This window comes from Microcebus murinus, chromosome 14, assembly GCF_040939455.1.
Source record: "Microcebus murinus isolate Inina chromosome 14, M.murinus_Inina_mat1.0, whole genome shotgun sequence".
In the NCBI taxonomy this organism is placed as follows: Eukaryota; Metazoa; Chordata; class Mammalia; order Primates; family Cheirogaleidae; genus Microcebus; species Microcebus murinus.
In genome coordinates, this window is record NC_134117.1 from 7,079,323 (window position 1) to 7,094,917 (window position 15,595).

Below are 15,595 nucleotides of genomic sequence, written 5' to 3' on the forward strand. Positions count from 1 at the left end.
AAGTGTGGAAGAACCTGCACCCCGAGAGGAGGGGACCACCTGCCCTGAGCTGGGCTCCCACCCCAGCCCTGGCATAGACACAGCACCTGGTTCTTCTGTCTGTACCCTTCTATACCATGGGCCTCCCGAGGGTGGGGTGGGAGTTCTGGAGGCTTGTGCGTGTGGTGTCCTGTAGCCTGCTCAGGAGAAGTGTGACAAGCTAGCTGGTTTAACTCCTTAATGCCGATGGTGACATAGCTGAATTGTGATTGCTCCCTGTGATGGTTAATTTTAGGTGTCAACTTGACTGGGCCATGGGGTGCCCAGCTGTTTGTTCAACATTATGCCTGGTGTGTCTGCAAGGGCGTTTCTGGATGAGATTAACATTTGCATCAGTAGCCTGGATACAGCAGATGCCCTCCCCAGTGTGGGTGGACTGCCTCCAATCTGCTGAAGGCCTGAATACGACAAAATATTGAATAAGAAAGAGTTTTTTTCTCTCTCTCTCTCTGTCTGTCTTCCACCCGGGACACTGGTCTTCTGACTTGGGCTGAGACTTACACCATTGGCTCTCTTGAGTCTGCTCCTTCTTAGCCTCCATAATTGCGTGAGCCAGTTCCTCATAATACATATGCACACATATACTAAATATTTCCCATTGGAAATATCTGTTTCTCTAGCGAATTCTGCCCTTTGCCCCTATCACCTGCATAGCCTTTGCCCTGGGTGACATGCCTGTGAATATGCTAGGTTACAAGGGAAAAGAGACTTTGCACACGTAATTAAGGTTACTAATCAGTTGACCTTAGCATAGGGAGATTATCCTTGGTGGGCACAATGTCATCACACCAGACCTTAAATGCAGGTAGAAAAGGAAGGCAGAGGGATTTGAAGAGTGAGAAGGATTTGAAATGCTGTTGCTGTTTTGAAAGTGGAGGGGCTGTGTGAGAAGAAATGTGGGTGGCAGAGAGCGAACACAAGCTGATACTCAGTCCTGCCAACAACCTGAACTTGGATTCTACCCCAGGACCTGCACATTAGAGCCAGCCTGACTGACACCTTGACTTCTAACCCACAGGCTGTGAGGCAGAAAAGTGGTGCTGTTTTAAGTCACTAAGTTCAGGGTAATTTATAACTCAGCAACTGTTACCAATCACCCCGACAGAAGGCTGATCCCAGGAGTGAGCAAATCCCTTTCTATTCAATTCTGACCATGGGTGACAACAATTCTGATGACACATCAGAGAGAAGACAGTTCCAGACATAATCCATTTCCACTTTTCATGTCACGAGGAGGGTGTGGGGTCCAGAGTGGGGTCGCAGACAGTGGAGAGTGGGGCTGAGGTCAGATCCAGAGGCTGGGGGTTGCAGTTCACGTGTCAAGTGCCCCAGTGCACCTAGGAAGGTTCTGGTGGGGGCAGTGGGCAGGCCCTCGGATAGGATGCTCCCACCCTCCCAGCACCCACACCCACAGCCACACCGCCTTAAATCTCACAAAGCAACTTGTGAGGAGCCAATCCCCATCCAGGAGCAGAGTCCCTGGAAATGGACACCCGTGTTTAGTGACGCCCTTGTCACAGACCTCATCTTTTCAGAAGCATCATGCCCGTTGCCCCTGAGGCACTTTGGGAAGCCCTGTGAATGAAGCTGAGGAGTGCGTGGGAGCCAGGGAGGGACATGGGCCCAGGGAAGAGAAGAGGCAGGACCACAGCCGCAGGGCCTTGGACCCTGCCTGGCAACGTGGACTTGGACTCAGCTCATCTTTCTGGTGCAGTGGAGGTGCTGGGGATGGGTGTCAAAGGGGTTTAATTATGGGGCTGACAAAAGCAGACCTGTGCTTGGGAAGGGTCCCGGTTACGTATGTCTGATAGAACAGCCAGTTAGTGGACGTCAGGAGAGGAGGCAGGGGAAGTAGCAGAAGGCAGCTACCGTAACAACTGAGGGAGGCGCACAAACTCGCAGGTCTCAGCTGTCAGTGGGCAGTGGGGAGCGTGTTAAACATGCAGATGCCCAGGCACCTCCCCAGACACTCTGATTCAGATTACTGGCCCCACTGCCAAGCCACTGAAGTGCAATCTCTGGCCTTGGGGCCCAGGAATCTGCATTTTTGAAACTCCTTAGGTGCTTCTAAGATGAGCCAGGCTCAGGGAGAGGATGGTGGCTCACTGCAGCTGGGGCAAGGGGGCACCGAGGGCCAAGACCTGGGGCCTCTCAGGCAGGCACCTGGGCAGGTGCAGGAGGGACGCTCACGGGTCCAGGTTGGACCTGGCGGCAAAGTTGGGCTGGGAAGGGTGCAGATCCCAGTGAGCCCCTCGCAGTGTCTGCCTGTGGGGGTTCATGCCTATTTTCCTCCTGAGCGCCACTTGGTAACATTTCACTGCATTAAACGCTCCACCTGGAAAATGAAATTTATTTAGAAGGCTCAGGTATTTCACATCTAGGGCAGGCGATGCTGCTCTAAATTTACCGAGTCAACAGCTCATTTCTGCCGTTGAATGGGTTGTAGATCTTGTGACAGAAGCAAGTAAGTGAAAATGCTACCAGCTGTAAACTTTATCTTATTGGCGAAATGTCTATTATGCAGCTAAAAACATCTAGTTAATAGGTACTGCCCTTCAACAATTGGTAGCAACAGAGTCTTAGGTGGTGATAACAATGACATTATGTCTCTTTTATCACCTGTAGGTTCTTTGTATTGTCAGTTACTGGCCGTACATTCCTTCCTGGCCTCAGCGACTATAGGATAAACATCATGTGCACCGTTCTGACGAAGCCAACACCACTAATGTCACTGGGGCCCACATCATATTTTCCTTCAGAGGCTTCTGCCCGTGCGTTAGGATCCCTGATCTTCATCGGCGGGGAGGACATTTGATTCTGGGTTATAGTGAAAATCGTATGAAGCTAAGTCTGATAATCAAGTGCTGATGAAACCAGGTGATTGCAACTGAGTTGGTGGCCAAATATTCACTGGGCTCTGAGCTAGGGACCAGGAATGCAGGAACCTGCATGACCCCCTTCCTCTGCAACAGGATTCTGAAACCTTAAAGCATTTTTGGAACAAGGGAACTCCCCTGGGCACCCCGTTAGAGCAGACGGCTCTCATGTGAATACCCAAGTCTGGATGTTCCTTTAAAACTAGCCATATGCCTTTCTCTCCTGAAGGTTTGATGCAGAGTCTCAGTCTGCTGATTTAAGGAACCGTTATTTGTTATTATCCTAAATCCTGTAGAGGTTTTGGATCGGGTGTAGGAAATTTTCACAAGAACCCGGATTTCACGTCGATTTGTGATGGATTAGCATACCAAAATTGGCTTAAAGTGCACTTAATGGATGCATTACTGCAGAAGGGAGCTGCCTAACCAGAGTATTTCTAAATTTATGAAATTGAAATGCACTTCAGGTTAGCGAGCAGTCTAAATCTGTCAAAGTCACAGAGTGGGAGGCAGGTCGTTGCTGGTGGCAGAGGTGGTAGAAATCCAAAGGCAGCGCTGCCAAAACGAATTTGAGAGCCTTTGCAATGACCCTCCCTTGCACCCAGGCGCAGCCCTTTCCAGGGGCAGAAGCAGAACCTGGGTCTTCTGAGCCCCAGTGTTTGTTGAGCCCCTAGCACGTATGAGGCCGTGTTCAGACAAGCTGTGTTCATCCTTCGCCCTGCCCCACTGTACTTTCGTAATGGGTTTTCCCATCGTCAACCTGAATTCATTGGCACTAGCACACACTGATGGTTCAGGGTGGCCTTTGGTCTTTCCCTAAGTGTTTGCTTTCTGAGCCTTGGTCTCCTTACCTGAAAAATGGGGATAAGTAATTTTGGCCTCTCAGGCAGCTGTGAGGGTCAAATGAAGTAGCATGGGAAAGTGCTTAGCAGAGTGCCTGTCACATGGTGGGGCCTTGCAGGTCCCCCTATTCAGGAGAGGACCAAGTCTTAGTCATCATAGTGGCTCCAAAATTTAGCCTAGTGTGTGGCACATAGCAGGTGTTCAGAGAATGTCTGCTGAACACCTGAATGTCTGCTGAATGAATGAGTGAATGAATGTGATTTTAAGGATCAGGGTAGGTTTCTGACCTTCCAGTTTTTCTGGTATCCTTGCACTGTCTCTTACAGAATCTTTATTCAAGTTACATGTGTTCACTGATTCAATCAATCCATCAACAAACATTTATTATGTGGCTATTATGGGCAAAACTAATTTCCATAATGATGATTACTAATAACAACTAATACTTTGAACTCTTACTAGGTCCCAAGAATTGTGGTTAGTATTTTTCAAACGTTCTGTCTTTAATCTTCACACGAGCCCAGTGAGGCAATGTATCAGTGAGTTACAGCCACGATAATGCTGTGTAACAAAACTTTGACATTCAGTGGCTTACAACCACCATCTTACCTACCTTCCTCATGTGTCTGTAGGTCAGCCGAAGCAGCTCTGAGGCCTGCTGTGGGTGGGATGACATGGCTCCAGGTTGCAAGTCGAGTCTAGTCTGCTCCATGTGTGTTCCTTCTGCAACCTCGCTGGAAGAGGCAGCTACTCAGGACATGCTCTTTTCACGGGGGACCAACCAGAGCACAGGAAAGCAGGCCCAGCCCTGCAAGCACACTTCGTCCTCTGATCCAGTGACATTCCCCAATATCTCATTGTCTAGGGCAAGTCCAAAGTCAAGGAAGGGGGAAGAACAATCCACGCACTATGAGGCTGTGACGAGGGTGTGGATGTGCAATATCACCAGGGGAGAATGAAGAATTATGGAGATCAATAATTCAACCCACCACCAGTAGGTACTATTGTAAGCCCCAAACACAGAAGTGACTTGCCCAAGATCACTCAAATAGTGGGTGACGCAAATAGGATTTGAACCCAGGTGATTTATTATAACCCCACAATAATGCAGGCCTAGAGTACACTCACAGGAAGGGGGTAGTTGTCTTCTTCAATTATCTACATTTTTTTCACCCACGAGTTGCCAGAGCCACGTGGGCACCAACCTCTTTCACGGTTACACATCCCTGTGTCCATCCATCCACCCATTCACACTGGCCCGGCAGTCGGGTGTTCTCTCTCCACTCTCCAGAATAACAAGCCCAAGTGCAATTCTTGGGTCATTTTTGGAAATTAATGTTGAGGGGGGAAAAAAATCGCCTTCCAGTTAATCTCAGGCACGTGTATAAATACCTTTGGAAAGTCCCCGGTGGAATTCGTATCAAAGCAGCACCGTGATTTTACTTAAAAACAATTTGCTCCATGTCAACCGTGATTTCTGACACCTGAATCTGAAAGTGGTCTGGGTGGGCCGAGCGCCATCTCCATAACAGAGTCATGTGTTTACTCGGAGGTGGGAGAGGAAAGACGGCAGTATGTGTGGCCCGGGAATAATCCCACCCTTACAGGAGGGGATTTCCTCCGTGGTGTTTCCGTAGGGCCTTCCCTGTGTTTGTTTAAACCCGTTGCACACTCTGGCCTGACAGCTGCTTGGCCCAGGGCCTTCCTTGCAGACGCGTGCACAACCAAGCCTCTTTAACAGCAACCTGCACTGTGTCTCCTGCTGCAATTACTCCAGTATATAAACCTCACTGAAAGGCAGGCTTTTCTTGGGAGCTAATAAATAAGCCCCAAAGCCACAACGTGTGTAAGGCCTTGAAAAATGGCATCATCATCTATTGGGAATTGTGAACCCTGCAAAAAGCAGCTCATTGTATTTTCAGAAAAAGGTTTTTGTTTAAAAAAATAATAATAATAAAGAACAAAAATCACCAAGTGGAGTCTATACGGGAAAAGCAATCTAGTCTGAGATTCCAAGGCTGGTCTCCTTGCTGCGTTAATCTTTCTGTGCAGATTTTATGTAAGAGGCGTTATTTGCAGGAAAACAAGACAGGGTTCCAAGGAACTCCTCTCTCATCCCAGTTTCCCATGTGCAGTTATAATCCTCCAGTTGTGACCTCTGCATTAGTTGCCATGGATGCGGAGCAGAAGTTTACCACCTCAGGGTGGCTTGTGGCTTCTGGGGGTGAGAGGAAGCTTTAAGCAGTAAAGAGAAAAAGGGGGAAAGGCACTGTCAGGAATCGGCCTTCACACGTGTGCGCTGGCACACTACAGTTTGCAAGCGCGTTCAGCTCCACTCCGGGTTGCTTTGAGGAACAGGGTGCGGGACTCCGGCCATGGGAACATGAGCAGTCAAAAGACTGCGGATTCTTTTGTCCCCTGACCTTAGTTTCTTGAGAGGCTTAGTTTCTTGGTGCTCGAAGCGCCCCCCTGAGCGAGCCTTCCAGAATTTCCAAGTGTCTTTTCTTTAGCTGACGGCATTTTCAGCCCAGAGTCCAGGGAGCCACTGGTGCCGCTTCCTTGCCCTGGGCTGCCCAGGTGGTTCCCTGGAGCAGCCGCCGCGGGCCACTGCGGCAGGCAGCGGCGCTCCGGGTCCCTCTCAACCCTCCCTCCCCGCACGAGCAAACCCGCTGGGCCGAGGAGCCCCGGCCAACCTTCGCGGGATGCAAAAACACAACAGAGGGCGCCGAACCCACCAGCACCGTGGCCTTGAATATTAATGTATGGGCTGGCTCCAGACCGCCAAGTTCCTTAGAAATGTCTCCGGCTAGGTGTCACTGCCAGACTCCAGAGGTTTCGGTTTACTTCTTATTTGGAATCACCGCATCACACGAACCGCGTTTACTTGGAGGGGGAGGGGCGGGACCAGCCCCACCGCTCGGCGCACACGCCTAGATCTCACATTCCAGACCCGAGCCGATGTGTGTCAGCGCGACATGGGGCGGGGGCAGGGTTCTCTTCGGATATTTCATTCGCCATCTGCACGTCACTCCCAAACTTTTCCTCCCTGCGCTCGGAGAGTCAGGTTGACGCGCCCTGGATGCGGGGCTCGAGGCGCGGGGCTGGGCGCGCTCCCGCGGAGCTGGAGCCGCAGAGCCTCCCGGGCTGGACTCGGGCTTCTCAGGTACAAGTTGGCAGCCAGGCGCCGCGGCGGGGGCGGCGAGGAGGGGCGGAGGTCTGGCTGCGGGCTCGGGGCTGCGGCGCCCCTCTGCGGGCTCCGGCCGGGCTGGGCGTTGGGAGTCCGGGCGGCGGAGGCTGCGCGCAGCCTCACTCCCCGCGGCGCTCTCGGCGCGGTGGCGGCGGCGGCGGCCCAGGCAGACAATGAACTTGCGAGCGCGCCGAGCCGAGGCAGGTTTGGGCCCCGCACCCCTCCACCCGGCCTCCGAGAGGCTTCTGAGAGCCCCAGCGGAAGGCGTCCTTCGCCATGGGTCCCGGTCGCTCTCCCAGCGACCTGCGCGCTTAGGGACCCCGCGGAAGGGCCGCCCGGCGGCGGCGCCAGGGCTCGCACGCCCCCTCCCTAGCCGGAGAGAATACGGCCAGAGCTCGGGGACAGGGGACCGGCGGTGGCGTGGTGGCGCTGTGGACAGCTCGGAGGCCTGCGGGCGGCGGGGGGGGGGGGGAGCGCACGTCGCGGGGCACGCACTGGCCGGCTGTCCGGGAGAGCGAGCCCGGGAGTCAGAATCGGACGGACAGACGGACAGCCCGGCGCCTTCGCAGTGAGAGCGCGCGCTGGCCCGCGGTGGGAGACTGGAATTCCCCCCAGCCGTGCGCTCCATCCCCCCCGCCCCCTGCTCCGCTCCGCCGCACTTCGGGGAAGTTTCCAGGCGTGGCCTGGGGCAGGTAGGTGGGCATCACCACTCTGTCCGGGCTCTGGCTGAGAGCCGCCTCCAGAACCCGACTCTAGCTCCGCGGCCGCTCCAGGCGGGGAGGAGGGGGCTCTCCGGCGCAGACGCCCGTGGGACCCAGCTCCGGGAGGGGGGCCCGCGGGGCGGGCCTGGGAAGAAACGGGGGCGCGGCTGAGCCCCGAGCGCTCTGAACTTTTGCTCCCCGCCCCCTCCTTCCCGCCCTGCCCCCGCCCCCGCCCCCTGTCCCTTCCGTGCGCCCCGCAGCGTCTCGGGAGGCGGCGTGACTCGGGAGTTGCCGGCGCTTCCCGGCGGCTGCGGCGGCGTCCCCGGCCGGCCTGGGCGCGGCGAGCCGAGCGCAGCAGGTCTGAGCCGCGCGGTGGGCGGCGGTGGTGAGCCCGGGGCTCCGGGCGGCGGAGCTGTGGGGAGCCGGGTGGCGGCGGCCCCGGCGCGGCGCGGGGGCGACGCCGGCGATCGTGACAGAGCGCGAGTCTGTTGGGTTGTGTGCGGCGGTGGAGAGGACACGGTGGCGGCTGTGGGGGGCTGGGTGGGGGCTGTGGCGCAGTTGGCCCCCGGGACCCCCCTGAGATCGCGGGATGGAGGCGCGGGGCGGAGGGAGCCTCGCCTTTGGGGGGATGAATGAAGAGCCGGGGAAGCGCCTTCCTGACTCCTCCGGGCGAACCGATTGGCCGGCGCGCGCGCGGGTGTGCGTGTTTAGGATTCCGAGCCGCCTGAGTCCTGGGCACCGCGGCTTGGCCGCCCCGTCGCGATCTGGGTGCCCACGCTGCCCGCCCGCCCTGCGCCCGGGTCGGTCGGCGGGCTGGAGCGGTGGGAGTGGACGCGGAAGGCTGGGGCTTGGTTTCGGGCTGCCAGCTTAGGGAGATTCTGGAAAGAGGCGACAGGCTGGGGCTGGGGCCAGCTCCTCGGGCCCCACCCCCGTTCTTCGGTCTCCCGGTGGGCGCGGAGCCGCTGCGGCAGCTGGGCTCCTTCGCCGTATTCATGTTGGGTGAATTGATGGTCCCGAGTTGTCAGGACTGAAGTGTGGCTCCGGGAAGCCCCGAGAAGGGACGTGGGGAGCCGCTCAGTGATGCTGGGCAGAGGGGCTTGCTCTGGTTCTGGGCTCCCCGGCAGTGCCTGTCCTCTCAGTCAGCTGCAGTTGCTGAGTGGTGCGGGACGCCTGGGTGGGTTATGGTAGCCACCCAGGGCTGGAGCAAAGAGGCCACCTGAGGGCATCTGCACCCCCTGAGGGGCTCAGGGGGAAACTGAAGCCTAGAGATTTGTCCAAAGTTTCTCTTGATCGCTCTCATCCCATTCTCCATCCTAGCCTTTCCTACTCCCCTGCCCCCAACCATTGCAAAATCAGGACCCCTCCCTCCAGAACATGGCACTTGCTAATTTTACAATCTGTATGTTGAGCTGGGATCTCTTGGTTGATACATAAAGACATAGAGATCATATATGATTTTGTTCAAAATAGCACAAGAATAAAAATGCCTTCAAATTAGGTAGTTTTTACTAAAACAAGTTTTCCTCCCCCAAACTCCTGAAAAACTGGCAGGAAGATTTTATTTCCCTCCACCTCCTGGATGGGCACACTGAGCGTGGAGGTGAGGTGGCTTGTCCTGGTCTCCCCACTAGCACCTAGGGAGGTGGAGCTGCAGGTCTGGGCTTCTCTCCAAAGCCCAGCTCCCCGGGAGAGCCGTCCAGGGCCCTCTGTAGGAAGTCCAGTAGTGTCCTTGCATCTTTCCCTCTTGGGCATTGCGTGACTGCAGTGAGGCGGCTTGTGGGTGAAGCATGCAGGATTAATTAATTCAGGATATTGTACATTGGATGGGGAGGCAGGTCTGCTAACAGTGGATCACATGCATGCCCTGCTTTTCTCTTCAATGATCTGAGCTCACTGTGTCTGAACCACTGTCCTGATCTGGGACACAGCACTGTCACTGTGGCTGCTGTGAGGGTGGCTGTTTCCTTCCACACCGTCCTCATCCCATGTTGCTGCTGCCCCTGGCCAGGAAAGGTGAGATGTCAGAAGAGGCATTTGGTTTTTCACATGCCTGGGAGAGAGACAATTAATCCCTGTGTCAGGAAGAAGCGATGTTTGCAGGAAAGGTTGGGAAGCAGACTTCGTTTATTTGGTGTCTTGAGAGAGAGAGCAGAGAAAAAACTCGAAGTTAACTAGCTGGGCCCCAGGAGCCTCAGGCCCTTTGACCCGAGCAAGGGGAGCTGTAGATTAGTGCTGGGTTGGGCTGGTCCAAGCCCCTTAGAGTTGAACTGGACGGTGCCCTGCTGGTGCAGTGGGGTGGGGAGAAGAGGGCAACCCTGGGGCTGTTCCGAACAGGTGAGCGAACGCCCACCCACAGGGGGCAGCCTCACGCAGCTCCTGGCAGTCCAGGGCGAAAGCAGAGTTGACAGGTCTTGTGAATTTTCGGAAGAGAATTCTCAAGCCTGGATATGTAAGCGTGGGCTCACATTCTAAAAGTATGGTAGAGGATTAAGGGTGAGTGTCCTTCCATGAGGTCTGAAGCTTGACACCTGGCCCCATGTTTACATATTGGGAAGGGTATCACACCATCAGAGAGCCGTGACACATGACAGGACTCAGGAATTACATGCCTTGTGGGCCGAGGGACTAAGAATGGATTGGGTGTCTATTGTGGCCTCACCCAGGTGCCAGGGCTGCAGATGAGGTCTGCTGAGACCCCCGTCACATGCTTGTGTGTTATATTTAACACATTGACAGCTGCCACACACAGGAACCCCAGAAACTCTTCCTTGGGCCACAGCTTTTTGTTATGAAAATAGAATAAAAACTTTGAGTGTAAATTAAAGGTAAACATAAATAAAAAAACAAAATTGGTTGACTTCTACTCATTTAATCCACATTTTTAGATTAAATTGTCACTATTAATTGTAACAATAAGAACATCAACAAGTAAGATCTTATATATATGCTTCACGCCGCCCCCGGGGCCAAAACTAGAATGAGTTAAATAGAACTCTCACGGTAGTTAATGTGTTAATGAATTCTCATTGTGTATAAAGTCAGACTCTGCATAAAACTGTCCATATCGTCCCATTCCCCAAATAGATCCCACGATTGAGTCTCTGAGATGGTCGGGTGGGGATAGGACAGACAGGTCCCAGCCCTCAGAGGGGGACAGACAGAATCACCTGCCCCAGACAGACACGCGGTCTATGAGCTGCCCTGAGTGGTGGGGGCCAGTAGGCAAAGCAGGGCACCGGGAGGGGTGGGCTGTGGGGGAGGGGCGAGGAGCCTCCTTTTCCGGGTGTGAACCTTGAGGTTCAGAGCAATGGTGTGACTTGCCCAAGATCACACAGCTGGTGAGTGGGAAGTCAGTGGGTCTCTGATCTCCAGCTCTTGGGCCAGCTCCCTCGCCTCCTCCAGGCCAGGCTGGGGCCTTTTAGAAACTCCCAGATGAATGGAGACTCCCTGCAGTTGTCAGCTCTCATTTTCCTGTCTGCGCGTCCAGGCCCTGTCCCATCCCCGGGGCCTCAGCAGACCCAGGATGGCACAGATGCCATTTGGAGCCCATTTGTATGAGCGAGGAGTTGGCTTAAATTCTAAAAGCAGAAACTATATTTAAAAGTAGTAGCAGACTTGCGAGTATCATTGATGAGAGCAATCTGTCAGCGGACATCTCTTTAGTAGCATGTGACTTAGAAGTGACTCAGTTGCTGGTGAGAACAATGCAGCCTAGCTGCCCTCTGGTCTGTAGAGTGGGGTGCTCAGGTGTGATACGAAGTGACTTCAACGGGCAGCTTTGTTGGTGCCGTGAATGAAGAGATCCCGTTCGCGCTTAGCTGGCTGAGCACTGGGGGGCTGTTTCCACTTGCACAATGTCGTTCTTTATTGGCCTCTGTCATTAGGGTCTGATTTCTTTACTGAGACGGCTTCTCCTTTCTAATAAAGCACTGGGACAAAATGATTTTGTGTCAACTTATGTGTCCACGGCATGACCTGGGGCATAAAGGGAGCAGTTATCTAGTTGGTGTGTCCAGTTAGTTATCTCGTTAGTAGTTAGTGTCCAGGAAGAAAAGTGAAGGTTTTGTGTCCCTTTGGGCCAATGTAGAATTTTCAGTTTGAAGCGTGGGAGCTGGGGAGGGAGACAGTTGATTATAACAGCTGTCATGTGTCATGTCCCTACAGGCTTGCAGCTGGCCCTGTGTCAGGCAGGTCACACAGGCGTGTCTCCGTGTGTTCGTTAAGGGCTAGAAGGCTGTTAGAGAGGACACACCCCGAAGTTGGTACTGTCTGGGTGTGCAGGAGGAAGCATCGGGGAATGACAGTGGTGGCAGGAGCTCAGTAAGGGGGTGGGGAGCATAGCGTCTGTGGCTCTGGCAGGAGGAGGCAGGCGTGAATCAGCAAGTGGTTCAGCTGGGGGGGGGTGGCAAGTGGGAAGCAGCTTCCCCTCTATGCTGGTTTCAAAGGGAGGTGGAGGATAGGAGACCATCCCCAGCAGCTCTCTGCAGCATTTATGCGTCCCCCAGGTGCAGCCCTGAGCCAGGTGCACGGGGGCAGAGAGTCAGCGCTCAGCATGAGCGCAGCGCTCAGATCAGTGGGCGAGGCAGAACTTGTGCAAGTCAGGATTACATAACGCTGCTGACAGGAGCTTTGCGGGGCCTTGGGAAAGTGCAGCAGGAGCTCCGGGGTTGGACTGTTCTGGGAGACTTCACCCCCTGGCCTGAGAGCTCGCGTGCTATGATACTTGCTAGGTGCTTGGAACAGCGCCTGGCACACAGCGATTGCTCAGTGATTATTGGCTGGTGTGGTATCCTTTAGCTCTAGCGCTCATAGTTAGGGATGTCTCCATATTCTATTCCAGCATGTTCTACCTCAAAGGGCATAAGCCTGGAGCTCTTGGAAGCCTTGGATTCCAGCTGGATCTCTGTAGGTGGGTTGCTTCACCTCCCTGGGCTCTGTGTCCTCCTCTGTGTAAGGAGGGTACTGGGTAGACAGCTGCCCTCCAAGACCCTTGAGCTGACCTCGTAGGCAGGCTGTGGATCAGTTTGGTGCAGTCAAGCAGAGAGTGGAGACCTGGCAGCTCTAGGTGCAAATGTGCCGGTGTGGCTCGCTTTTGGATGTCACATCTTGAGCCTTCTTCCAAGCTTGAACGATTCCTGGGGTGGGTGTGGGGAGCCTCCTGGCTGGGGCAGGCTCTCCCTGACACCTGTTTTCCATTTCTAGAACTCATCCTGGTCCAGGCTTTTAGGTCTCTGAAGAAAGTAAGGCTGGCAGATCCTCAAAAGCAGAGGGTGTCATGATAATGGAAACTTGGACACTTTCCAGAATTGAGTTTGTGCTGAAAATATTGAAGCAGACAGCCCAGGCACCCAGGTGCCTGGAAAATACCCCAACATGGGCAAATAATTAGATGTAGGCCAGGCACAATTTTGCTTTTCCTATACTATGCTGGAACCTGGTGGCTTCACATTTTCTCTTGAAATGGAACATGCTCCTCCTGGACCTTCGTGCCCCTGTGGTCAAAAAGACGGTGGTGTGGCTGCTGGTGGGAGGAGATGCCGAGAGAGGTGTCGATCCCACCACTCCCAGGTTCTGTCCTGCATTTCCGTGTCCTTGTAGGTGGCTTCCCTGCCTTTGCTAGGTGGTCAGAACCTGCATTGCAGAGTCTGAGGGGTCTCAGATGTGATATGTCTCATTATCGTACCCTTCATTGAAAGGGGTCTGGGCAGCTTGTCCACCCTTTCCTGACCTCTGTTTGCTTGCTGGCACCGATGGAAGGAAGTCCACCAGCACCTTGCAGCCGGGTATTTGGCACCCATGACAGACGTTCTTTTCTCACAGGTGGTGGATCCCTTAGGCACCTGGAGGAGCAATGTGGGTTGTGGGCTGAGCCTGGGCTCCATGCTGACTCGGGTTCAAGTCCCTGCTCCACTTCATTCCATTACTGTGACCCTGGGCAAGTGGCTTAATCTTGTGCCTCAGTTTCCTCATCTGTAAAGTGGGGTTAATGATCTCTACTTTGTCGGGTGGCTTGAGTATTAGAAACAGTGTAATTTAGAGTTCAGGGGAGCTCTGCAAATTGAAGCACTCTTTTCTGGCCAAGTTCTCAACCTATGGAGAGATGGGCCAGGAGGAGGACGGGCGGAGATCACAGGTGATGCTGGGTCCTGCCTGAGGCTGATGGCGGAGAATGTGGCTGAACTAGTGGGTGAGGGAGCGGAGAATTGGGCAATCGGGTGGACTCCCGTCACCTGCCCCCAGTCACCTGCAGAGTTGGAAAATGGCAGCCTGTCCTGTGGCTGCAGCCACCAGGGGAAGTGCCTCTCCTGTGGGGGGAGGCAGGGCCGGGCTATGCATGTCCACACTCCTGGGATGGTGTAGACGCCGCCAGGTGTAGACACCAGGTTACCCAGGTGGAGCTCCCTCTGCCCACATTGGGGGTTCGCACATGGCGGCTGTTAGGCGTGCAGTTGGTGGGGGCGTGTCAACTAGGTGGTGTTTTCTGCTGTAGGAAATGATCTGGTTTTAATTAAAGAAGAATGCCTCTTTCTCGCTTCTTGGCAGAGCGTGGGCGTGATTAGCCAAATTGGGATAATGACTAGCCGGGGACCCCAAGGCTCCAGTCCACAAACACAAGGAGCCGAGGTAGCGGCTGACTCCTTCCTAGCCCGGGCCTGGAGAACCGCTTCCACCCCCTCCCCGGCCCCCACGTGGCCTGCACTTCCACAGACTGTGCTGTGCCTTCCGGAGAGGCCCCTGGCCAGCCGGGCCTGGACTGGGCTACACTTGGGTCTCCGGCCACTGGAGTTGGTGCCTCCCACATCCGCCTGTCCTGCCCCTCCATCGTACCCCTGCCTGCCATTGTCGCTGCCTTCAGGAAGCCTTTGCCAGTCACTCTTGCCACCCTCACCCCTCCATGTACCTTTCTACCTGCCACCCAGGTGTGGCCTTCGTCCTCTGAGCTGCTGCAGCCCTGCTCTATTGCGCGGAACCTGTTGCACGCCGTTCACTGTGCCCCGATGTCCTGGGCCTGGGTGCTGGGGCTCACGGCACATTCTCATCGCTGGACCCACACATAGTTGCGAGTTACTGCCATTTGTTGAATCAATGCATCAGTTAAAAATTATTCTTGCAAAGGCTAGTTTGTCCCGCAGAGCTTATGTGGGCCTCTGAGCGTGCACACAGAAGACAGAACAGAACCCTACATTTAGCAGTACGACACAGGAGCGTTAACAGTTGTCATTAAATTTTCAAAGGAGTCAAGATTTCTTGGGATTACTGGCATCGGGTTTGGGGGCTATTAAAGGGGTAGTGCTGTGGTTTTTTTGTCTTGAGAGTCGTGGGGGACAACGTTTCAGGAGCTTGGCTGGTGTTGCAGGAATCCGAGCAGGAGCCGTCTCCCCGGGCGAGAAGCGTGGGGGCTGTCAGCGGGCCTCATAGCCCGTATAAACAGCTCAGCTTTGAGTTCCATGCGCCTTTGTTTGGAATGTAAATATTTGCATTAAAAATATAAAGTATGTCCTGGCATGTATTTTTAGGGACTATAATTTCTAAACCCCAAATCAGACTATTGGTCTACAGAGGATTAATTTGCTCTGATTTGTGAACCTGTTTATATAAAGAGTCTTCCAAATGTACACACGCCAAGCCGTGTTTGCTTTGTGCACACGAGGATCGCCGGGATCACAGAAAGCAGCGTTGCTGGGGGGAATCCGGGCCGAGGGGGTGTTTGTCTACACACACTCTGATCACTCTGCCGGGTAGTTGCAGCAGTGCAGGGGGGTGGGCTGGAGGAGTTTCGCTGAGGTCCCCCTGGGGTCTCTAGGGCCTGGCTTCTCTGTCCTCGGTTTGCTGGACATTCAGGTGCGGGTTGGCTGCAGCTGGGCTGACCTCTGTGCCTTGTAACCAGGCGCCGATCGTACAGTTGCTTTAGGAAGATGTTGAGAACAGGGTCCTTGTGCCCTTTCTGT

At 54.4% G+C, this 15,595-nt stretch overlaps 1 protein-coding gene across 4 annotated transcripts in view; it reads left to right on the top strand.

The window, feature by feature from the left end:
• The window catches only part of CHST15 (carbohydrate sulfotransferase 15), a 112,968-nt gene that overhangs the window by 32,252 nt on the left and 65,121 nt on the right, over window positions 1–15,595 (top strand). Inside the window, exon 1 of one of the 4 annotated variants that reach the window (XM_012781322.3) lies at window positions 6,684–6,921. The exons of 1 other annotated variant lie outside the window; for it this stretch is intronic. The gene's annotated coding sequence lies outside the window, so the exon portion shown is untranslated. Of the gene's footprint in view, window positions 1–6,683; window positions 6,922–7,454; window positions 7,638–7,890; window positions 8,005–15,595 lie in introns of those variants that run through there. 2 more of the 4 variants (XM_012781324.3, XM_012781323.2) reach the window with 2 other exon arrangements.